This window comes from Macaca fascicularis, chromosome 9, assembly GCF_037993035.2.
Source record: "Macaca fascicularis isolate 582-1 chromosome 9, T2T-MFA8v1.1".
NCBI classification, from domain to species: domain Eukaryota; kingdom Metazoa; phylum Chordata; class Mammalia; order Primates; family Cercopithecidae; genus Macaca; species Macaca fascicularis.
In genome coordinates, this window is record NC_088383.1 from 67,214,114 (window position 1) to 67,238,600 (window position 24,487).

General features: G+C 56.0%; 1 protein-coding gene across 27 annotated transcripts in view; it reads right to left on the reverse strand.

Moving 5' to 3' along the window:
* ZMIZ1 (zinc finger MIZ-type containing 1) overlaps positions 1-24,487 on the reverse strand; it is a 244,059-nt gene that overhangs the window by 51,184 nt on the left and 168,388 nt on the right. For 4 of the 27 annotated variants that reach the window (XM_074001704.1, XM_074001700.1, XM_074001702.1 and 1 more), the window contains exon 1: positions 20,166-20,222. The exons of 17 other annotated variants lie outside the window; for them this stretch is intronic. The gene's annotated coding sequence lies outside the window, so the exon portion shown is untranslated. 6 more of the 27 variants (XM_074001705.1, XM_074001701.1, XM_074001703.1 and 3 more) reach the window with 3 other exon arrangements.

The following is a 24,487-nucleotide window of genomic DNA, read 5'->3' on the forward strand; positions in this document are numbered from 1 at the left end:
GCACCGTCTCCGTCACTGTGCCACTGCGCCGGCGCATGCAGTGGTACTTAGGCGCTCCCCTCTGACCCTGTGCTATGGGAGATAACAACCTTCAGATGGGTTCTCAACCCAAAACCTGTTATAGGGTTTTCCCTCTTATCCATTCATCCAGCAGAAGCAGCTGACGGCTAGCACATTTCATGTTTCTATGTGTTGACTTCCTAATCGGTCGTTCCGTTCCTTTTCCAAGAAACCCAGAGTATGAAGGCTTGACAGCCCTGGAAATCACACATGCCTGGCTGTTATAAAACCTCTCCAAGTCCCCAGCAGATTGCCCAGTGGATGCCCACTGGCTGCCCAAACACCAGACTGGTCTCCGTTCATTGCTCTGGGCCCTCCTTCCCAGCTGCAGGGGTCCCTGTGCATTCTGGAGAATACGTGTCACTCTTTTAGCATGCTAGCTACCGGTTTTAGTCGTGCACAAGCACACGCTGTTCAAGACAACCTGAGATAGGGACTGAATTTATAGAACACTGAGGGGAGGGAGGAAATGAGAGAATTTCTCTTTTTGTAGAAGATCCTTTACCTGATGAAATGGTTCTCTGTGAGGTTTCTTTAAATATCCAGTTGCCTTGTTGCAATGAAAATCAGAATGGTTTATAAGAATGCCATTTACATCTGGTGCTTCCTGGCTGCACCTGTTACTCAGTGTAACACACCTGGGGTGATGTCTGGATGGTGCGGTCCCAGAGCAGGATTCACTGCAGCCTGGATCTCCAGGCCAGGGGTTCTCAATCTTGCCCATGCATTTGAATAATCTGGAAGGCTTGTTAAAACACAAGCATGCTGGGCTCCACCCCCAGTGGGGTTTCTGATTCAGTGGGTCTGGAATGGAGCCAACGAATGCATTTCTAGTCAGTTCTCAGGTGCTGCTGATGCTGCTGACCTGGGGACCCCACTTTGAGAACCACTGCTCGAGACCAGGGGATGAGCTCAGTGCCTGCAAGATGCAGGTGCTCGGTTACTCCATGAACAAGATGTGGGGGAACCATTCTTCTCTCTCCCCTTCTGGGTTCAGGACATAAGCAAGTTCTTAGGGCCAGCAGAAGCATGTGCTTGGCAAACGTTCGCTGATACTGCTGTGGACCTCCCCTGATCTTTGCATTCAAAGCTCTGGAGATTTGATACTGAACTCTTTCTCCCTGGCCTACAAGACAGGAGAAAGGACTCTTAGAAGGGAGCCAGGCACATGGAGCCCTGGCTTTGTCTATTGGTTATGAACTGTGTGATCTTGGCAGGTGTGTGCACCTCGGTTTCTTTGCCTGCATGCAAACCTATCTCACCTCGGTGCTCTAAAGGTGTAACAAGGTAACCTTGACAGTGGCTAGGGATGGAGAATTTGATTCAGACCAGGCACTGCTCTGAGCACTTTCCATGTGTGGTCTAATTAAAGCCACTACTCTGAGAGGACACTGTTGTCCCCTGCCCAGCAGCTCGCAGCAACACCACTTGCTGGTGTCCCTCAGCCCTCTGCCTTGGAGCCTGCTTCACAGAGTGGCTGTAAGAACTGAATTAGGTCCTGCAGGCTCCGCCTCACTGCCGGCTCTAGGAAGCAGCCCCAGGTAGGCGAGGGACAGACAGCAGCCTGGGCCATCTGCAGTTCAGGCCGGGCTGCCTGTTTCTCTTCCAGAGCAGCTGGGGGAGGGAGCCATCATTTGTTTAGGCTGCTGCAGTGTTTAATCAGCACGCAGCTCTCTCCCTCCTCCCCCTCCAGCGCCTGCTCTCTCCCTGCAGAAAACAGCTCTCTGCCTTCTGCCTCTGATGGAGGCCATGAAAAATTAACGCAGCACGCGGGGAGAGGGAAGGAAACACCAGGTAGGGAGGGGTACTGGAGCTGGGTGACCAGCTGGCCTGAGCTGAGTGGGCACCAGTTGGGCACGAGCTAGAGGGGCCTCTGAGGGGCCGGCAGGGTGAGAAACCCGACCACCCGGTGGGGCCGCAGGGTCTTGCATGACGCTCAGCCTGGGGGTCTGGGGCATACCCAACTACCCCTGGGGGATCCGGCGTGCAGAGTCTGGGCCTTCCTGGGGTCTTGACCCCTGGAGAATCTGGAGACAGGGATACAGTCTCTCTCTGCCCTGAAGAAAGCCAGGTCATGCAGGGACATGTCCTCAGGAAGGTCAACGGCAGGCCAGGCAGAAACGAGACACGTCCCCTTTTTCTGTTCATTTTCCTGACAATCCTGTGGAGACAACTATCCTGATTTGATAGGAGCAAACTAGTGTTCAGAGGGGTTAAGAAACCTGCCCAAGGACAACCAGCAAAAACAGCGGAGTGGGATCTATTAAGTTTTAATACATACAATTATTTTTCATTTACATAAGTACTACACAATTCATTCTCCTTATAAAGCTAACGTTTCCCCAGCCTCCAAACTCAGTTTTCCCACAACATCCGATGATTCCACCTCAATGTTCCACTTAACTTTGAAATGCTATTTTGAAGAAGTAATATGGACACGTGATTAGAAATATACAGAAGTCAAATAAAAGACGTGCATTGAAAAACACAGTCTCCTTGACGCCTCCCTGTTGCCGTTCCTTCCAAAGGGGAACCACTGCTGATGGCTTTGGGTTTTTCCTTCCAGGATTATTCTATCCTTGGCACCTACCAGAGACTTTGCCACCTCTGCCCGGAAGGTTCTCATCCTGGACAGCCACGTGATTCACTCTCTCACCCCTTCATCCTCATTCAGCCAGAGTTTCCCTGACCTCCCCGTTTATGAACTGTAATACCTCCCCACCACCGACTCCCTCTATTTTCCTCCCTGCCTCATTGTTCTTCAGAGCACCTATCACCACCTGCTTTTAAAGTCCTGATTCCCCTCTCTCCACGCTGGAACAAAAGCTCTACCAGGGCTAGGGTTCCCGTGTGCTGCATTCGCCAGCACATCCCAGTGCCTAGAACAATGCCTGGCACATGGGTGACAATTAACATTGATGGAAGGCAGGGCGCTGCAGGTACACAAAGCCTGGCAGAGTATGCATGCTGTTTCAAACTCAAACTCACTGTCATGCCTGTGCCTCTTTCATCTCATCTCTTCCTGGGGCCCAGCCTAGTCTGGGGCACACAGCAGATGCTCAGAGCTCAGAATGACCAGATCGGAAACGTGACCCTTACCTCACACCACAGACCAACAAAAAGTCGAGGGGAGTGGAGAGAGGGGGAGCAAAACAACATACTGTCTAGAAGGTGACAGAGGAAAGGCTGGGCACAGTGGCTTACACCTGTAATCCCAGCACTTTTGGAGGCCAAGGCAGGCAGATCACTTGAGGTCAGGACTTTGAGAACAGCTTGGCCAATATGGTGAAACCCTGTCTCTACTAAAAATACAAAATTAGCCGGGCGTGGTGCAAGCCATAATCCCAGCTACTGGGGAGGCTGAGGCAGGAGAATCACTTGAACCTGGGAGGCAGAAGTTGAGATTGCAGTGAGCTGAGACTGCACCACTGCACTCCAGCCTGGGCAACTGAGCGAGACAGCATCTCAAAAAAAAAAAAAAAATGGTAATAGAGAATATCTTCATGATCTGGGGGTTGGGGAAAATTCTCAAGAAACAGAAACAAGCACTAAGCATTAGGGAAACTTGACAAATTTTCCTATGGAAGAATGTCCTGCATCCTAAAATACCCCATTAATGGAGTGAGAAGCACAAGGTGAGGGTGAGTCTGCATGGAACAAAATAAGCAACACCATGCACGATGAAGCCCTGTTGAAGGGTTCTGGGAAGTCGGGCTCCTCAAGACTGTGCAGCAACACAGGAAGGCCTCTCAGAAGAGGCAGAAGATGACTCCCTCCCACTCCTCCCCCAGGTCTGGCCTCCTCTCTCGTCTCCTCCATGAAAAACCAGAGGCTTTAAGACAGACAGAAGAGCTCCAGCCCCCCTGCCCTGCCCCACGCAGAGATAACCAAGCAAGAAAAAACAAATTAAAGAGTCCAGAAGCTGGGCAGGGCCCTGGGAAGTTTGGCTCGACAGGGCAACAGCATTTAACAAAGCCCACATCATCCATCACTTGGGCCCAGTCATTTAGATACTGGGCATTTGATTAAACTAATATGGGTGGCTGGGGCGAGGCATGGCTGGGCGCTTCCTCCCCTCGCCTACAAATTAGACCGTCACACACAATCCGATTACCTTGACTGCTACATTTATCTTGGGAGAGGGGCCATCCATCACTCCTCAGCAGCTGGCTCTGCCCTCCCCACATCAGCTCTATCAGGAGGGGAGTGAGTTCACCCCAAAGTTTCAGCAGACCATGTTCAGTCAGTCATTCCTTCTATCACCCACTCCAGATACTCACCCCAAAGTGTCCACCCTGGGGCAGGCCTTGGGCTCCGCTCCAGGGTGCAGAGAAAACAGTCCATGGGCTTTAGACTCATGGAAGGGTCATGAAAGGGGAGCTGTCTGGGCTGAGCGGTAAAGGAGAGCCTAGAATGTTGGTGCTGAAAGCTATGTTGCACTGATAGGCACAGTTTTACGTCCCACTTTGCCTCATCCAGCTGAGACCCTACGCATGACAATCACCAACCATTCTCAACTTCACAACTATGAAATAGGATAACAGAGTACAGCGCTGGCCAACAGAATTTCTGCAGTATTAGAAATGTTGATTTGTGCTGCCCAAAACAGGAGGTAGGGCCGCGTGGGTTACTGCACATCTGATGTGTGGCCGGTGCAACTGAGAAGTTGAGTTTAAATTCCATTTAACTATTTCTTTTCTTTTCTCTCTTTTTTTTTTATTTTTAAAGACAGGATTTGACTCTATCCACCCAGGCTGGAGTGCAGTGCTGCAAACATGGTTCACTGCAGCCTCGACCTCCTGGGCTCAAGCTATCCTACTGTCTCAGCTTCCTGAGTAGCTGGGACTACAGGTGTGCATCGCCACCCCTGGCTAATTTTTTTTTGATTCTTAGTAGAGATGAGTCCTTGACATGTTGCCCAGGCTGGTCTTGAACTGTTGGGCTCAGGCAATCCTCCCATCTCAGCCTCCCAAAGTTCTGGGATTTCAGGCACGAGCCACCGTGCCCGGCCCATTTAAATTCACTTCATTAAATTTAAGCTCCAATTAGCACATGGGGATAGTGGCTCCCACGTTGGGCTCTGCAAATCCAGTTTCTGGTTACCTTCTTGGGGTTGTTGTGAAGAGTAAGCAGGCCATCCTTAAAATGCTCAGGATAAAGCCTGGCATATGATGAACGCTTAATAAAAGCGAGGTCCCTTCCCTTTGGGTTCTGAGACCAAGGACATCGGGCTATTGTCTGAAGAGCCCTGGACTCAGCAGCAATCACCTTTGTGGTCTCATAATACAGCTCAGAGTTAAAGATGGTGCAAACCATAAAGTGGCAGAGATGGAACCTGAGTCCAGGTCTCTGTGGTTTGGAACCCAGTCTTTCCACTGGACACCTGGCTCCCCAGGAAATGGACAGCAAGAGCAAAGGCTCCATTGTGGGGCCTGGGGAGGGCAGGTCTGCCTGACAGGCAAAAACCAGCAGCTTCTTCCCTGAACATCACCGTGGTCTTTGAGGCCTGGCTTCTCTTCCAGATCAGTCACCTCCCAATGCTAGCACCTCCCAATGCCAGGCACAGGGTCACCCCATAGCTTGACCCGCCCCAGCCCCACAGGCCAAGCCCGGGGCAACACCAATGGTCCCCAGACTCAGGGTAGAGCTGGGGCAGCCAACAGAGTTTCTGGTTCCAGATACACCGACTCTAGATGGTGCCCGGTCCTAAGGCTTTTGCAGAGCAACCAGGACAGCACAACTGAGGCCCTCAGTGGCACTAGATGCAAAAGAGCTCAAGGTCATCCGGCTTCTCCTGCCTTCCAGGGTGCATTAGCAGAGGCTCAGAGGCTGGCAGACAGGTGGCAGACCAGCTGCTGTCACCAGGAATCTGAGGGCTCTGGGGAAGCCTGGTCCCCACACTGGTCCTTAGTCCCCTCACTAGGGACCCGCCCATCCTCTTACAGGGCTGCAGTGGGATGAGCGGAGCTGACATGTGAATAAACAGGTGAGGACGGAGCATGTACTCACTCGGGCTTGCTTAAATTATTGGTGTTGTCTGAGGTCTCAAGGCAAGTCAGCGACAAGGTGAGACCCCAGTCTACCTCATGTGGGTCTGGGGAGGCTGCAGACAGCATCTAGGAACAAGCACTCACGTAGGTGCCTGAAGACGCCACTCTTCACTGATGGGCTGTGTCACCTGGAGCAAGCCATGTCACCCCTCAGGTCTCCCCACCTCTTTTTTATGTGTTTAATGGAAAAACTAGAGTAAAATCACAAGCATGCACAAACCTTTCTGTGAGGATCAGATGGGGCATGCCAAAGCACTTCCGACCTGGATATGGATGCCTGTGAGGGGATCTGACTGTGTCAGTGGGTGGGCAGGTTTCCTGGTAACTTCAGAGTAGCCTGGCCCTGGAGAGAAATCACCTCCCAGAGCAAGACATGCCCCCGGTGGAAACAGCTGGAGCTTAAGAGTCCAGTCTTCAGACACTCAGAGGGGTCCTGCTGGCAGGGCACTGCTTGTGAAACCACAGACTGGAAAGGAGCAGACCCACCTGTGATTCCCCTCAGCACGTGCTGCAGGGGCACCAGCAGGCTCCCTCCCTCTAGTGGCCGCCCTAGCCCACCTGGCTTGGACTGTGGCCTCCAGCTGGCCTGGGTGGCTGGGAAGGATGCAGGGCACACACTGCAGCTGCAGGAGGGAGTGGGCTGCCCTGGATGGGATGTGGGAGATGCTGGCCAGAGTCCACCGAGGGCTGGGAGATGGTGGGGAAGGTTACTGTGGGGTGGGTGCCAGGCCAGGAGCATAGAGGGATGGGGTGACATAGAAGAGCCAGAGGTGAGATGGGAGTGGAGAAAGGGGAATACTGGGGAGCTGAGGAGGCCCCCCAGAATTCCATCAGATTCACCCCGATCTGCTGGCCAAGTTTGAAGGCACACTTAGCCACTCACACATTAGTATAAATGAGTTTATGACAAGCTGTGCCAAGACGGGCAGGGAACAGTAATTGAAGGGAGAATAATGGGGTGGGGGAAGGTGGCAGGCAACTCTCCCCAGCAAGAGCCTCCTCAATGCCACGGAAGGGGCCCTGGGGGTCTCCCAGTGGGGACTCTCTGCCACCAGGACACCCGCATTCCTGCCATCCCTTTCCAAAATACCAAAATGCCAACACTCCTTTGTTGCCACTTAAACCAATTTGGGGGTAATTCTGCAGGCAATTGTCTTCCGATTTACAATGCGGCTCTGTGATTGCATCCAGGCTGATGGTTCAGGCTGTAATTGTATGGTAATCACTTCTGTTTATGATCGATGCGGAAATCACTATTGTTTTCCAGCAGGCTTGTTAAATCGAAAAAGTGCAGGGGTGGGGAGGGAGGGTTTATTTCTGTGAGTTGGAGCCCTGGGAAAATGAAATTAAGTAGAACAACTCAATGTGGGGGGCTGGGGGGGAGAGGTGGCTCTGATGGCAAAGGCACCCTCGTGAGCTCAGAATGCAGAGACAGAGACAGACAGGAACACAGAGACCCTGAGAGACATGGAAGGTACACTTGGAGAGGCACAGAGGAATGAGAGGGGAGCGGGCAGGGATGCTGGGGAATGCCCGGGCTCAAGACAGAGAGGGTTAGCAGATACACACAGAGTTGCCCAGAGGGACTCCACTCCTCACACCTGCAGAGAAACTAAGCTAGAGATATGCTAGGGGGACCCCCCCTTACCTACTCATATCCACGCTTCACAGACCTGCTCACACCCATTCCCAAAGAAGGGTGGGGGCAACCCAGGTGCCAGGTGGCAGGCCAGGCACTGCCTACCCCTCAGGGCTAGAGCCTGGCCTTCCCCATCTGGGATCTGCTTGCCTTCTCCTGTCCCCTGCCCTGAGGCCGCCTACCTGCCGCTTGCAAACAGGGTGGCAGATGGCACCTGGGGGCTCAGGTGGCAGGAGCAGGGCAGTGTTGTGAGCTCAGTTGCTGCTGCGGGGAACGAGCGGAGCTACCCACCTGGCAGGCAGAAACCTGAACCTCCCCAAGGCCACAGGGAATTGGCTTGGGCTGGGTGGAGGGCAACATCTCCCAGGGTGGCCACGGGCATCCACGGCACCAGAGCACCCAGTCAGCCCCACAGCCCTGCGGGGCGCGAGTAGGCACCAGCTGTCATGGGCAGCTCAGGCAGATCTTGAGGTTGCAAGAGGTTTGTTTGTTTCTTCAACCACACACCCTTCTTCCCCAGCAAGAGTGGATGGGGACCATCGGGCAGCGTGCTGAAAATCACGACTGTGGTGAAAGGTATCAGGTGTTTGGTTTTGAAAGCCAACAAGGCCGAGGTCCCTCACTCGGTCGGCTCTCCCTGCATTGCCCGGCACCCTCACCCACCGACGCCTCCGCCCACCTGTCTTGAACTGCCCTTCAAATTTCTCAGTTTTGCCTCACCCCGGGAAGGCCATCCCCCACCCAAGTGGGACCCACGGCATGGAATGTCACGCTGACTACAAGGCAGGACTTGGTCACCCAGACCTGCATGAGGGGTGGCCCTGGCTCTAATTCCTGTGGTACTTTTGTGAGCTTTAGTTTGCTTAGCAGTGAATGGAGACCAGCGGGCCAGGCCCCATCATGGGTGGATCCCCAGTTAGAGCAAGAGTAGCACTCGGCAGCCTCCTCGCGGGACCCCGCCTGGGCCAAGGGCCGTCCAGCCCGGCTTATGGGGCTTCCCTAAACCCACGGCACCCTGACTCTGCTTCTGTGCCCTGCACTGATGTCCCTAGAGGCAGCCAGGGCCTTGGGATGGTGGGCAATGACACCAGTCCACTCCCTGAACAGACAGGACCATCCACAGTACCCTGAAGGTCCACTTGGGGTTCTGGCCCTGAACTTCCCCAAGACTGGCCCTCAAACAGGCCACTCTGAGATGCACTGGGCCCTGAACAGGGGCGCCCTGGCTGCCTAATTAGGGGCTCAGCAGGGCTTGCTAAGAAGCGGCTGGAAAACCTTAGAAGTGGAACCATCACTCCTAATTGGAGTTCTAGGATTCAGCTTAAGAAAACAGCCTCCTTCTCCCCCAGGGACTTTGTTTCTGAAGTATATACAAACAAGTGATAGTTACTCAACATTAAAAACAAAGTTGGCTGAAAATGAAAATTTAAGCTACAATTAAGTTTTCTGAACTTAATTGGGAAAACCCCAAGGGTGGGGTGCCTATGAGTGAGTATGTGCATGAGTATGTGTGTGAGTGTGTGTGTGTGTGTGCATGAGTGTGTGTGTGCATGTGCCTGTGTGTGGGGCCATGTGTGCAGGCCCATGCATCCACACAGGACATGATGGACACTGAGTAGATGGGTATCTTTGGGGTCACAGTCATCCTTCCTTTGCTCAGAAGCCTCTCACAAAGTCCTGGATCTAAGTGAGCCTCCTGTGTCTGGATTCCAAATTCCCCAGGGCACTGCCAGGGAAGTGCATACAGGACCTCGCCAGTGCCCTGGTGGACACTGAAACCTCGGAGTTGGAAGGTAGAAGGCCAGAGTTCAGGCCACACCTCCACCCGTCAGCTCCCCACACTCCCTGACCCTCAGTTCCCACCCTTTGCTGGGCACGGAGAAGTCACTGCATATGTGGAAGTGCTTTTCTGCACTCTGAAGCACTCTAGAAATGCCCAAGACAATCCAAGACGGCCCAGCACGGCAGGGAGGGACAGTGCAGGTACCTGCATGCCCCAAAGGGATTGGAATGTGTCAACACATTTACATCACCCAGTTCCCCATGTGCCCCTCCTATGTCACAGACACACTCCCAACACCCAGTGTGTTTGTAAGCCTGTACAAACTCACAAGTACACTACCTTATATCCAATAGCCATTCAACTTGCAAACGACCCTCACACGTCCTCGTGGACACAGGCGTGTTCAACTGCATGTTTACCTGCTATATGCACACAGATGCAAAACCCAGGCAACATTTGCAAATGTCCTATCTTATATTTTTCTTCATCAACACACAACCTCTGCAACAGGCTCAGCCCTACTTCTCACCCAGATGCATGTCTGGCTCTGCACACCCAATGCCTTCCAGCTCTGTTATCTTAATTCTGGGACTTTAAGCTCCCAGAGGGGACGGGATGTGTCTTTTTTCACCTTTCCCACAGTGCCTGGACCAGACCCAGCTCTTCTTTTGTTCATTCACTCATTCCAAAATACATTACATGCATATGTGGCCTATCTGGACGCTCACCATACAAATTTGAGCGAGCTACAGTCATAGTCATGAACTTGAAGAAATGCCACACTCCTGCACATACCAAGGGCTGCAGTAAGTGCTGTAGTGGCGGTGCAGCGTACCTGGTAAGGGTCGCAGGTGTATGTGTTAGTAAGGGCACGGGCGGGGGGCCGTGCATCCAGGGTCCCCAGCAGATGCCTGCACACACTCACACACTCGGTGGGCAGCCTACGCAGTGAATCCTGTTGCTATAACAGGCCTGTGGGTGAGGGTGTCTCCGTTTTGCAGAAGTGGTAACTGAGTATGCTGCTAGGTGGCAGAAGGACATCTCAAGCACAAGATCACTTGGGTGGGACGAAAGCAAGGCTTCAGGTAGCAGGTGCCCAAGACCGGGGAGGTGTCCAGGGAAGTGAGTCTGGGCCAGGTCATTTCAGAGGCTGGTTTCTATTTAGGTAAGAGTCCAGGGGGTACCAAGATGAGGGTGTGGTGGACTACACACTCCTGGGAGAGAGGAGGGGACGACCAGGAAAGCCACACCTGGGAAGAAACCCCAGAGGAGAAATCTCCATCCCAAAGAATGTCACCTGAGGAGAAAGATCTTATCCAGGTCACTAAATGTATTTCTCTGAGAAGGTACAACACCATGCAAAGCTCTGAGAGGATTATGGGCCCCTGATCAGCCTGATGCTGGGAAGACTTAATTCTAGGCCGGGTGGGTACACGGGCCTGCAGGAGCCTGCCTCCTGAGGCCCACCTGCTGTCTATGGGTTCCCCTGGGCAGCAGCAGTCAAAGGAAGAGCAGGGTTCAGGGAGGGTGGAGGACCTACCTCCATTTCAAGGGCCAAAGCTGGCCTGGACAGAAGGAGCCAGAGCCTGAGCTTACAGTGGAAGCCAAGCACTCGGCTCTTGCTCCCCGCCTGTCTTGATGCTGCTCCTGGGAGACCCACTGCCCGAGTGGCCTCCTGGAAGCCACTAAGGACCTAATGGTCGAGGCTGCCATGGTTCTAGTAAGGTGGGGGTGGGGCGTTTCTCTGTTTTAGGTGTTGCTGCCCTGACATCCTGGGACAATGGTTTCTGTCCTTTTTCCAGGGCATGCTGGGACTGCCCAGTAACTTTCTGAGCCTATTGTTGGCAAATCAAATGAAGACATACCTGTGGGTTACCCAAGCTTTCCCCCACTCTCTGCAGGGAAGACACAAGCCTTTGCTCTGCAAACACTGAGTGAGCCCTGAGCTTCTGGCCAAGAGCCCTGGGGCCCTGGCGGGAGGCAGGGGGACTGTTTGCTCCAAGATGTCTCAGGCTCTTGGGGAAGATGGGCATTCTGCATGTTCCACCAGTTCAGGGCTCAAGCTGGAGAAAAGGCACCCCCAACAGATGCATGGGGGGAGGGGTTGGGAGCGTGTCTGGACAGGCTGGGATGCAATGGACAATTAAGAGACCCCGAAGCTGGGGAGCAGGAGGACAAGTGACCCAGAGGAACACGCCTCCCACAAACACGAGTAGAACCATGCAGAGCAGCAAGGGCAGCTCATGTTTACTCAGAGGCGATGAGATCCCAGCACTGTGCTCAAGGTGCTGGCTGGAATGAGCTCTTTAATCCTCCCACAGCCCTAGGGGATGAGTACTAGTCTCCAGTTCAACAGATGAGGAAACTGAGGCTTAGACAGAGTGAGAAGTCCCGGTGTGTGGAGAAGACAGGAGAGGAAGGGGACAGATGCTGAGAGCAAGCTTGGGAGGGGACCTTTGTGGGGTGAGGGCAACCCCACCTGGAAACCTCCCACTTCAGTTCAGTGCCCAGTCTTCACCTCCTCGATCTCTCCGATGGCCGCCGCAAGTCCCCAGCAAGCCTCTTTTGGCCCCCCAGCTGCCTGTGCCTTCTCCCTGCACGTGGTCTGTTCCCCAGTACGGTCTTCCGGCCTTGCTCCTGAAGGCTGCTCTGTCTCCCAGTACCCATCCTGACACCAAGGACACCGCGGGTGTCAGGGCCTAGGGTTTGACAGGAAGCGGTGTGTTGGCTCCTGGGATCCTTCCCTAGCTCCCAGAATTTCCTCTCAGCGAGCGGTTCTCCAGGCACCCTTGGGGCACCTGGAAGCCATGGCTGGACTCACAGTCCTTATTCTGAGAGCCCACCCCGGCTGGACCCTAAGGGCCACCTCGACATGGCTCGACTCACAGACCCTCTGCCCAGAAACACAGGGGCTCACAGACGCTGACAAACTATACGTGGACCTCAAGGAAAAAGTCCTTGTGCAAATCACTGGCAGGCTTCAGAAGTCCAGGGTGCAGACTCTCATCACTCATTCCCCAAGAAGGAAATGAAAGTGGGCGCATGGGTGCCGGCCACGCTCACTTCCTCCAGAGCTGACACATGCTGGGACCTCCCCGATGGCTGCAGGAGGGACAGCCCTGCAGCTTCTCTCTGGGACAGACAAGTGGCAAGCACACTTGTGCACCTCTGTCCCCTGACCTTCTCAGGCTCTCCTGTTACAGTGGCCACACCAGAGGCAGGGATAAGCCCCCAGATGGCACCACCCTCCACAGGGCACAGCAAGGTCTCCAGCTGCAACACAGGGCAAGGACAGGCAGGAGTACTGTACAGATGAGAAAACCAAGGCTCAGACAGAAGGGGGCTGGTGGTGGAGCTGGGTGGAGAGAACCCAACCTCTCGGGCTCAGGAACTCAAGGGGAACCAAACGCCCAGCTGGTTTTGGAACTAAGCCCATGCTGCGAGGGGATGAATCCACCTGGAGGGTGATGAAAGCTGCCAGCTACTGAGAGGTTACTATGGACCAGACACCGACCTAAGCGCCTTTCAGCCCCATCTCATTTACTCCCTACCGCAACCCTGCCAGGCAGTGACAGGTAGCTCTACTGCACTGATCAGGAAACAGAGGCTCAGAGAACCTTGGTGACTTACTCATAAATGACAGATGTGGGTTTCATAATTACTTTCTGACACTGTCTTGGGAAGGACACTGGGTGGCCCCATTTTAAGAGCCCCAGGGGGTTGGGCGGGGAGGTCCCCCATGCATCGAGGGGGAGAGGAGCAGTCACCAAAGCTGCCAACAGGGTAGGCCCACGGGCTACAGAGTGACCACTTCAGGCACAGCACTGCCAACAGATCTTTCTACCACCATGGGAACGTTCCACTGCTGCACTGTCCAACCCGGTAGCCACTAGCCCCATGGGGCTACTGAGAGCTTGAAATGTGACTATTGTGACTGAGGAACTGAAAACTTAATTTAATTTTACTAATGTACATTTAAATATACGTGTGGCTGCTATACTGGTCAGCACAGTAAATCCCACGCTGCTCCTTACAAGCAGGGACCCCAAGAAAGGCAGGCACCCCTCATGTCACACAGACAACTTAGGGAGCCAGAGCTGGGCCAAGACCTCGAGCCTCTCAATTCCTGCTTGGGTGACCAGGGCTGCCATGTCCCTATGCTCTGGGCTGGCCATTTGACAGATATTTACGCAGCACCCAGCGTGGATGCAAGTCACGGACCGCCTGTCCCTCAACTCAGTGTAGTGGGCTGACACCCAGGTGGGCAAGGGATGACAGGAAGCTACTGATGTATGCCACTGGGTCCTGGATGTGCACAGGAGCTAAGGACCACAAGGAGGCAGTGGCCCTGGGCACTGGGTGTGGGGAACCAGGGAAAGCTTTCTGGGCCATGGCATTAGAGCTGGGCCTGGAAGCAGCAGAAGTGAGAGGCAGGAAAAAGGGCTCCTTGGGCTTCCTTTTTCCTTCCTCTCTGAAACATGCCCCCCGTTTTTTCACAGTCCTGCCTCCCACACACAGGGGTTGAACCAGACCTTGCTAAATCATCTGCGCACAATGAAGCTGCCATCAGATCATAAGCTCTTGGGAGGCAGACAGGGAGCTGGTAAATCACTAGTCTCAGGCTCTGACCCAGGGAGCAGGGATTCAATATTGAAGCCCTGGGAGGGTGGGAGACCAACTCTGCAAGCCCAGAGGCTACCCGCTGGCACCCATCCACTCCAGTCCCAGCCCCAGGGAAATGCACACATTGATTCAAAGTCTCCTGGGCCTGGCTAGAATCCCCAGAGGGACTAGGGAGAGACTCCACAAACAGGACGGCCTCTCTTTTCCAGGAGAGCAGAAGGCTGCTGTGGGGAGGTCTGGACAAGCTCCATCCAGTTCCCGGAGCTCCTCAGAAGGCAGAGCTGACTGCCCTTGCCCCCCACCACGGGCAACCACAAAACAGGAACCCTGAAACAAGACGAGGCTTTCCATTGCGTCAGCAGGGGCAGGGACATTCCCACAGCAGGACGCCGACCTCGCACTACTCCCAACTTCCATGCCCGATTCCTGCCTGCTACTCAGCAACAGCCTTGCTCCTAGAAGCAGGAGGAGTCCCAGTGCCTCTGAGGCTCCAAAGCCTTTGATGGCTCCCCACTGCCCTGAAGGTGTTGCAGCAGCCTTGCTCAACCTCTCCTCAAGTTCCTATTAACCTCCCCCATGTCACCTGGAGGGACATCCTCCTTTCTCTTCAAGCGCCATACCTCTCCTGGTTTCCAAGCCTTTGCAGCTCCTAGTCCTCCCACCCAACAGTCCTTTCTCATCCTGCTCATTTCCAAAATCAAGCTCCACCTGGGAAGTGTTTCAGGCCGCTCCAGCCCTAAAGTCACCATTTTCCCCTCTTCCTTCTACAGCTCTTAGGGTGTAGAGCATAGGCCTCTGTTCATTTAATTCTCTCTTGCCATGCTGCACCCTAGTATTTCCCACTGCACCCCCCGACGTGGGTGGTGGCACCCAAAGACATGGCCCACGCTTCTTTCTCACTTTCCTCTCTCCCCAGCTCTCTGGCACAGGACTGGTATTGAGACCCTGGAGTGGAGTCTACCTTTTAGAGATGAGACAAAGATGAGGCAGAGATGAGACACTCAGGCCCCCAGAGGGGAAGTGACTTGCCAAAGGTCACACACTAATTTGGCACCAGACTATAGATAATATCGCTTCAGGGCTAGGCGTTGGGAGCCATGATTCTACCAACAGCATCAGAATTATCTGGGGAGCTTTACAAGCCAAATCACAGGGGCCGGGCCTCCCCTCAGACCCAACAACTCTTCAGGGTGGTTTGGGAGCCTCAGTCTCAGAAAACGTGAGTGTCCTGGCTAAATCCCCTGTTCTCCATTCACCCAATACACACAAAGCAGCCCCACTGCCCCGGGCCAGGCACTTGTAACACCTGGCCTCACACTACGGGGCTGGGGGGGCGGGGGGAGCAGTTGGGGAACCCAGCAGGGTCTCTGGGGCTTGGAGAAGCCCCAGGATGGCTCTAAGGAGAAGTCAGGGCCATGGCTGGGGCTACCGAGAGGGAGGAAAAGGGTCATACTTCCTAAGCCTGGCCAGGCAGGGGGGCAGCAGACTGCCTGGCCGGCCCACCCAGGGGTCCTCACCCAGTACTCTAGGTGATGGGGGCAGCTCCCAGCTCTGTGCATCAGTTTGAAAGGGCACACAGCTCAGCAGGTCTTGGGGAACAAGGACACTGTGGGCCTCCCCCGAGGGACTCACTATGAGTCCTGGAAGGTGTTGCAGCAGCCTCGCTCAACCTCTCCTCAAGTTCCTATTAACCTCCTCGTTAACAGGAAAGGCCTCGTCGGTGCCCCGCCCCTGACCATTTTCTCCCTCTGGAGGACTGGAAACCTGGGAGTGTCGCCAAAGGTCCTCGCATCCCTACGCTGCCCTGATGGGCCTTGAGGAACCCTCTTTCCGGTGTGCGGGGATTCCTGCAGAAAGCCACCGCATTTTCAGACCTCCCACTTCAGTCAGGTCAGGGCCATGGGAGCTGGAGGCGGCAGAGGCCTGCTGCTGGGGGAGCGGGCACCTCAGGACCCAGGGACAAGGCCACGGGAAGCTAACTCTCACCTCAGGGCTGGAGCAGGAAACCAGGCAGCAGGCACAATGAAATCATAAACCACACGTTTGCACTGGGAGACTGGGATTTGCAGTGGGCCGGGAGAGGGCACTGGTCCCATCCCCGGACTCTCCTGCCATGTGACCTTGGGGCAGGAAGTCCCTTTGGCCCTCCGGCCAGTGGGCTGGCCTTCCTTCCCTGCCTGTGGTGTCTGGCCAGGGAGCTCCCTGGGAAGCTGCAAGTGCTTTGAGGGTGGGGGCCTTGTTTTTCCCTGAGCAGGCTCCCTCGTGAGGCAGCTGCTGCTCTGCCAGGCCCTGGGAGAGTTTCCTCCCGCAGCCGAGGCTTGGGGAAGGAGGGCGAGTGAGGCCCAGCAGATGCTCCGTGACATGGTGTGGCGGGGCAAGAGCAAGGGTGAGGTGCACTCTGTACCAGTCAAAGGTCCCGAAATCCTTCTCCCCGCTGGGCTCGGGCCTGTACCCCTCTCTCTGAGGTGGTGCCAAGGATCCCAGCCACAGGCCCCACTGAGGAGTTCCTTCCCCGCGGAGGGGCCAGCCTCTCCCGAGGGACCCATGCCGCATTGCTCAAGGTAAACACCTCCCTTGCCCAGAGAGCCTCGCGCCCGCTCCTTCCAGCTCTGCCAGCACAGAACTCTCTGTTCCTGAGGACCCGAGGCTGAGCTGGCGCTCCCGCCCGATCGATGGATGACTTCACAGGGACTGACGCCTACCGGCACCAAGACTGTCCCTCAGGGAGGTCTGAGGCTGCTCCTGGGACTGCTGCCCACTCGTGCCCCCTGGCTGACCTCTGCTGGATGACAGAGTGCTGGCCGAGGGGTTGGAGACCTGGGACTCATGCCACCCTCTTGCTGGATGATCTTGGGCAAAAGTGAACCTCAGTTTGCTCCCGTGTTAAATGGGAACGCCTGGCTGGCCTACTCCTTCCCCGCAGGAGGCTGCCACAAAACAAATGCTAGGGAAACAGGAGGTCTCTTTATCTAACAGACCCGCCTACACTGTTAAACTCATGGGCTCTGAGCTAGTGTCCTCACTGCTCCTCCGTCTTAAGTTGAGCCTCCTTGCCAGCGCTGTCTGTCGTCCATGGAGCTTCCCGTTGTGGTGGACATGTTCTAGAGTCTGAGTTGCCCAACAAGGCAGCTACCAGTCTTTGGTGGCTACTGAGCGCTTGAAGTGTGGTTAGTGCCAAGGATAAGCGGACTCATCCCTTTAATTAATTTAAATTCACAAACAGCCACATGTGGCCAGTGGCTACTGTACTGAATGGCGCCATCTTAGACCCAGCTCAATCACTCGTTACTCCCTGGGGCAACATTCAGGAAGCCCCAGGGGGGACTTCCACAGAACCTCTGTGGAAGCACCATTCTCCCTCTAGCTGCCTGACTCCAGACTAGGGACTCATCTCAGAGTTCCCAGGGACTGCATGGACTGGGTGCTCAACAAATGCAGACTGAGATCTGGAAGTGCTCTTTCAATTCCTCTGCCCCCCTCACTCCAATGGGGAAAACACACCCAACCAGCCTTCCACTCGTGCCATCATCATTCAGCAGCCACTGGGCACCCACCATCCGCTAGGCACCACAGTTGGCACTGGGGCATACAGTGATGAGAAATACGTGGTCCCTGCTTTCAGGGAGCCCACTGGCAGTCAAGGTCTTGCTCCTGTTGGAGCCAAGCCTGGCCTCCTACATCCCCAACTGGATGATCTCGGGCACATCAGTTTTCCCATCTGAAACTGGGGCTCACAAGTCCCTGAGCGCACAGGCTGTGATGAGAACCAAGAAGCATGAGAGAGGCGCAAGGGCTGTGAGCCAGGGGAGGGCTGTGTAGGGCAGTGGAGGCAGTCTTATGAAGCGAGGTGTAAACTCTGTGCAGGCTGTGCTTCCGGTAAAGACCTAGATTCTCACCAAAGCACCGCCGTTTGGTGGTTTCTCACTAAGGAAGTTCAGGGTAAAAATAGCTCAAGAGGGGACTTGAATCCAGCTAGTTGGAGGGTAGTCACTGCCTGGCTTACACACAAAAAAGGGGAACAGGATTATTAGGAGCCACGTGGACCCCAAGACTCACCCCTCTGTCCAATCCCTGGGACAGGGCCTTTCCTCCATAGCGGACGGGAGATAAGCTTCAGGTCCAGAGCCCCATAACTGGGGAAGCCGGAGCCCCCATGTCACATCTGGGGTCACCCTGATTTCAGGATGGCACGGCCTTTTCACCCCAACTCACTCCTCAGTCTGATTTCTCAGCCCGATTTCTGTGGCCACTCTCAAGGATGGGCCAATGAGAAGCACACTGGCACCAACTCCATGCCACCTGCCACACAAAGCCTTCCTGCTGGAAGAGCCATCAGCCCTGCTCAGCACTCATCTGGCAGTCTCGCCTGATGGTCAAGGGCAAAGGGCCTGGGTCCCCACTATAGGAATGATAGTCTCCTGAAGCCCGTCTAAAGAAGTGCCAGCTGACCTCTCCTAGTTTCCCCCTAGAGGGCTTCTGGACCCAGGAACTGGTACCTATCTGGTGCCCACGGCACCATGGCTTGGCTTCTAAGACACCAATACCAAAACCACATGCTCAGAACCCCAGTCAGCCGCCTCTTAGCCCCTATCAAGGGGCCCTCTCTCCAAGGTCTTGTACAAGGTCCTCACAGCCAGGCACCTCCTGAAAGGCTGCTTCCTGCCCTCTGGTGCAAATCCACCTCTCTCCTCCAGCCAGTTTGCCAGCAAACACTTCTCAGAAGTCTATTCTGCACCCACCACCTTTGCGAAGGGCACCCTGCCGCAATGGTGGCATCACCAGTGCCCGTGGGGTCTCTAGGCGCTGGCGGCCTCAGGGCTGCATTCTGACAAAGGAGCAGCTTGAAGTCGAGGACCCTCAGGCACTGCCTCCGAAGGCATCCTGGCCGATTCTTATTTTTGCAGCAGGAGCCGACTGAGCACAGAGCCTCGTAAAATGTCTGCTGGAGAGCCAACACTTCACCTTCAGGGAGCTGGTGGGGGCGCACTCTGTCCCCTGGCCCCAAAGAGAAATGAAGGCCCCGTCTGTGGGCACACAAAACCGGTCCGGTGCACGCCGGTGCCACTCTCGCCGCCAAGCCTGGGGCTGACACCATGCAGCACACGGCGCTACCCACAATGCACCGGCCCTCCTCTGTCACACACAGGCACGCACACTCACCCCCGCGCCCGGAGGGAGCCCAGGGCCCGGCCCGTGGCGCCCAGGCGCCGACCCCTCCGGCCCCGCACTTACCTAGAAGTTGCACCGGTCGCGGTCCCGCCCTGGCGCCCGCAGGCGCTTGGGGCCCAGCCGGCGGCGGCCGCGGCGAGCGACTCCGGGTAGGATTCAGCCGGCGCCGAACAAAGGCTGCGCGCAGGCAGCGGGCGCCGCCTGCATCCCCGCTCCGCGCCCGGGCGGCGGCGGCGGCGGCGCGGGGGCCCGGGCGGGTCCGGCGCCCGCTCGCTCCGCGCTGCCCGCTCCGAGGGCGCTCCGGCTCCCGCGCTCCCGCTCGCTGCTGCCCGCCACCGCCGCCGCCGTCCGGCTACCGCACCGCACACATCAATTATTCATCGCCCGTCTCCAGCTTCCCGGGCGAAGCCAATCACAGGCGGAGGCTCCGCTAATGGGGCCGCCGCCGCCGCCGCCGCCGCCGAGGAGGCAGCCAGCCGCGCGCCCGGGCGCAAGCGACAGCCCTCCAGGGACGGGGATGGGCCGGGGGCGCGCGGGGGGCGGGGGCGCACGGGGCGCGCCGGAGAAACTTCCCACGGCCCGCGCTCTGCGCCGAGCTCGCGGACCCTGCGGGCGTGACCACCCACCCTGCGTGTGCCCGCGTGGGGCTGGGGGCTCCGGGGCAGGCCAGGCCAGCCAAGGCGGGGGGAGGGGAGGGAGGAGGAGGAGGAGACCGGAGGAAGATGAAAGGCGAGCAGACCTGCCTTGGCGTCTCCAGGGAGCCCCGGCTCGCGCGCGCCCTCCCCGCCCCGCGAGCCTCGCCGTCCGCACCCCCGCCCCCCAGCCCGCCGCCCGCACTCACTCGCGCGCGCAGACCGTCAGCCCAGCCACTTCGCTGCGAGGGAGCGCGAGCGAGTATGAATCGGAGGCAGCTCACATTTCAAACTTGCACGCAGGGGTGGTGCTGGTGCACGCCGCTGCCGAGCGAACGCACGACCCGACGAGCAGCGCTCCAGCCTGCGGGCGGGGGCGGCGACCAGGCCCCTTTCCTTCCCCCACCTAGGCAATTAATTGGAAGCAACACTTGTGCGAGTGGGGCTCCAGGAGCGCTGTCGCCCGAGGAGGCCGCCGGGAAGGCGCAGGCGGTGGATGACTTCGGGTGTCTCCCGCCCCCCAGCGAATCCTCCCAAGTGGGCATGCTAATGAGGGTCCACGGCGGGGAGGGGGTGGAGGAGGGAGCTGAACTGGAGGGGGCCTCGGCCGGGGTGGGGGAGGGGATGGAAGGGCGGGGCTGGGAATCCAGATTAAATCTCGGTTTAAAGGATTTTCGGAACGGGCTACGGGGTGGAGAAGGTAGGCGGCCCGGCATCTTACTTCCCTGACCCTGGGTGCCCTGACACCCCCGGGATTCCCCGAGCGAGGGGCCCAGGACAGGGTGAACACGCGCACGTACGCTCCGGCTCCCCGACTTAGGGGAGTTCCTGTGACCAGGAGCTGGCGGCAGGAGGGAAGCCGGGGGCGGCTGCGCGCGGCCCTGCCCCGCCCCGGGAGCTGCTGCCTTCCTGACATTGCATCCTGTGGTGGCCGAGGCCTTTTCCTTCCAGCCAGTCTGTCGCAAGGGCTCCGGCCTTTGAGCGCTTGCTCACCCCCCACCCCTGTGCCCCTTAGACACCCCTGGAAGCCCACCTGCTGTCTCACCTCCAGAGATTTTCGCCCCTCCCTTTTTCGTGGGCACTCCCTGTCATCATTCCCCCCTCGGGAGAAACTGCATTTTATAGTTCCCTCCCCCAGTCCCACCCACCTGTCCGTGAAAGTTGCTTATATGGTGACCTAACTGCCCCAATTAGGAAGGTAAGTGAGGCCCCATCGTTCATCCCCAAAGAAGGGCAGCCATTGACTGTCTTTAAAATGTCCTCTGTATTGCACTGCTGTGCCCTGCTGCCCTGGCCAACACTGGGAGCTGACCAGGTTCACTGGCCTTTGAGGTGGCATCTCCTGACTCCATCCCCTCTTCTCAGCCTCAGCCTCTGGCTGGCCCCTAAACCTTCCTGCCGGCCCTGGAAGTGGCTGAGACAAATCACTTATCTAGAAATTATGTTCTTGCTCCTTGTTTGACATAAATCCTTAGCAGGCTCTAATCCCACCCACTGCCACTTGAAATATCACTTTCAGGATGGCATTTGGAAATGCAGTTGTCATGGGCTTTCCCTCCAAGGAGCTGGTTAAATGGATTAATTCGTACTTCATAACTTGCGCCTTGTGCACATGAACTAGCTTCCTGCAAGGGAAATTAATTGGTATCCCCTTACTGGCAGGCCAACCCCAGGGCAGCCAGGGCTTCGAAGGACTTCCCTTCAGCTTTGCACAAAGTCCAGGCTCTGCTCCTTCTCACCTCCATCTTATCTCCTTGTAAGGCTTCTTTGGGGACAGTCATTTACTCACTGAGACATCCATTGGGGCCCTGCCCTCCCAAGCAGCACCGCAGGCAGGGGTCCAGTGAAGACTCGCCCATCTCCCCACTGCAGATCCTCCAGATGACTGACCTACTCTAAAGCCCACTGCTCAGCAAGTGACACCCAGAAAACAGATGGGGTGGGACAATATGGCTCAAGTGTTCCAAGAGAACACTTAGGATGTACCTAAGATCTGGTTTCTACCGTTAATCTGGTTTTACACAGTGTCAGCGCTTGGACCTCCATTATCCAGAATCCAAAGAGCCACTATCTGAAATAACCAGAACACACCCCCTTCCCCATTCTGTGCAATGACAGTTCACTATTCTAATCTGATCCTTAGTGCTTTCTGAGCCACCAAAGACCCGCATGTTTGGGACTTCCAAATTCATTTTTGAAATATCCTGTATATGTTGGTACCATGTGGCCAGCCCCAGAAGCTGAGTTCAGCAAAACCACTTTGGTAGGTTGAGCCAGAATTTGGACTGGAATTGAGCAGAGGTTTGCACCAGAGGGACACAGACCTGGTGGCACCGCTCAGGAAACTTTAATAAGACAACCTGCCAGTCTCCCTACCCCATCTCCCTGTTCTTCCAGGGACCCACTCTGGGAAGTCATAGAGTGGGGCTGGAGAAGAGAATTAATATACGCTCCTCTGGCTGGAGACCACAGGTTTTAGACTTTCCCCAGGTAAGCAAAAAAAAAAAAAAAAAGATAAATACTCTTCACTAGATTTACGTAATTAGGAAAACAAATTGTTTTCAAGCATCTATTCACCAGACTGCACGGGAGGCCTCCAGGCCAACGCCGGGGTTTTCAGATGCTAATTTCAAGGCTCTCTCGGCCCATTTGGTTAGCAAACTCTTTCTAGTTACAAGCCTCGGGTCTACAGAAATATGGGCACTCCAACTAGTCTCTGCTTCAGAGGGCTTTCTCCACTTGTTCTGAGTTCCAACTCCACTTCTCCTACTTCCAAAGATTTGCTCAAAAGCCTGGGGCCCAAAGCAGCCCGCTCCACCCCCCTGATAAGGATCTACAGCAAAGAGGCCACAGACAAAGGCGCTCTCCACCTCAGCTCGCAGGCACTCGGTGAGCTCTCTGAGTGACCTCAGCAAGGGGGGCATAGCCCTGGGGGAATGACTTGGGAGAGAGAAGAGAGAGAGAAGAAAGGAAGAAGAAAGGGCGAGTTGCAGCCCCCGCGCTGCGGCTCCTTGATGAATGCCCGCCAGCGCTAGGGAGGCCTGACGCGGGGATCAATAGCGGGTGGCTTTTCTCGCGGGTGTTTGAACTCCTCCTGCCGTGGGCCCTGGCGAGGAGAAGCCGACGATAAATCACGGCGCTTCAGTGGGGAAGGCGGTGGTAGCTTGTTCGGGAGAGCAAGGGGAGGGAGGATGCTTTACCCAGCTGAAGGAGCCTGCCATGCAGAACCCACCTCTGCAAGACCAACTGGTTGGGGTTGGGGTGGGGGCGGGAGGGGACCCTTTCAGTCTAGCTGGCGACACAGAGGGGCCTTCTCCAGGGCTCCCCTGTTCACCCCCAGAGGGATGGGCCTCTTGGATCCTGTCCCAGCATTGCCCAGTAAAAAGAGTCAAGCCACCTAGAATGTAGGTCACCCAGGGGTCAAAGTGGCTCTGGGCTGGGTCACCTCCTGTATAAGGCTTTGTATAGTGGGAGGGCTGGGGGCTGAGAGGCCACTAGCAAGGAAAGACCAGCATACAAAAGCTAAGCTCCCTCTGACCGCGGAGAGGGAGAACAATGAAGCCAGGGACGGCTCTGCTGGGCGCCGGGTTCTGAGCCACAGAGCTCTTCTTCAGGCAGGGTCTGCTGATTCAGCAGAGCTGAGCAAGGATCCTATGACTCGGAGATGTCACCCATGCGGGCGTAGGCACTCTGAGGGAGGGTGAGGTGGACAAGGAGGCCCCAGCCACGTGTTCATGTGAGAATGACAGGCATGAGCTCAGGCCCTGGGAGCTGCCGGGGCCATCCACCTTCACATCCCTGGTCCTTCTCAGGACTCATGGGAGTGCAGGGCACAGAGTGGGCATTTGGGGACCTGGCCATGGAGCATCTGTCACACAGCCAGCTCAGTTGCCCAAGGAAGGCTCAAACAGCAGCCCTAGGCATGAGACAACTCAGGGCCTCTGCCTCCAGAGACCCCCTCCTGGGGCTTCTGACCATCTCCAAGGGGTCAGGGAACAAACTTTCATGTGTCTTTATGACACTGTTCTCTCTGTCTCCCTTTCCTCCCTCGTCCTGGTCAACCTCCTCAAGTCTTCACTTAGTCTTTAAGATGAAAGGCACAGTTGCAGTTGAGCTCCTGGCCAATGCAGGCGTCCCCACCAGACCTCAGAACCCTACCCGTGTCCACACACGGGGTCACAGAGCTAGGGGCCCCAGCAGGATCCTGGCCTCTGCTCTCCTGGTGTAATATGCAGCTCGCAGTTACTGAGAGCCTACTGGTTGGCAGGCTCACTTCCAGGCATTTTCCAAGTATTAACAATCCTCACTACCAGTCCTTTCTGATAGGGGCTATTTCCACTGTACAGAAACTAAAACAGAGGCGCAGGGAGGTTTAGACAACTTGCCCAAGGGTTTAAACGACTTGGCAATCCAGTTCAAAAGTATGCAGTGATAACCATCACATATTCCCAAGGTGGGACTCTAGGATCCAGAGAAGGAAGGTGACCTCCAGGTCACACAGCCAATTAGAGCTGTGATGAGAGCTCATGTC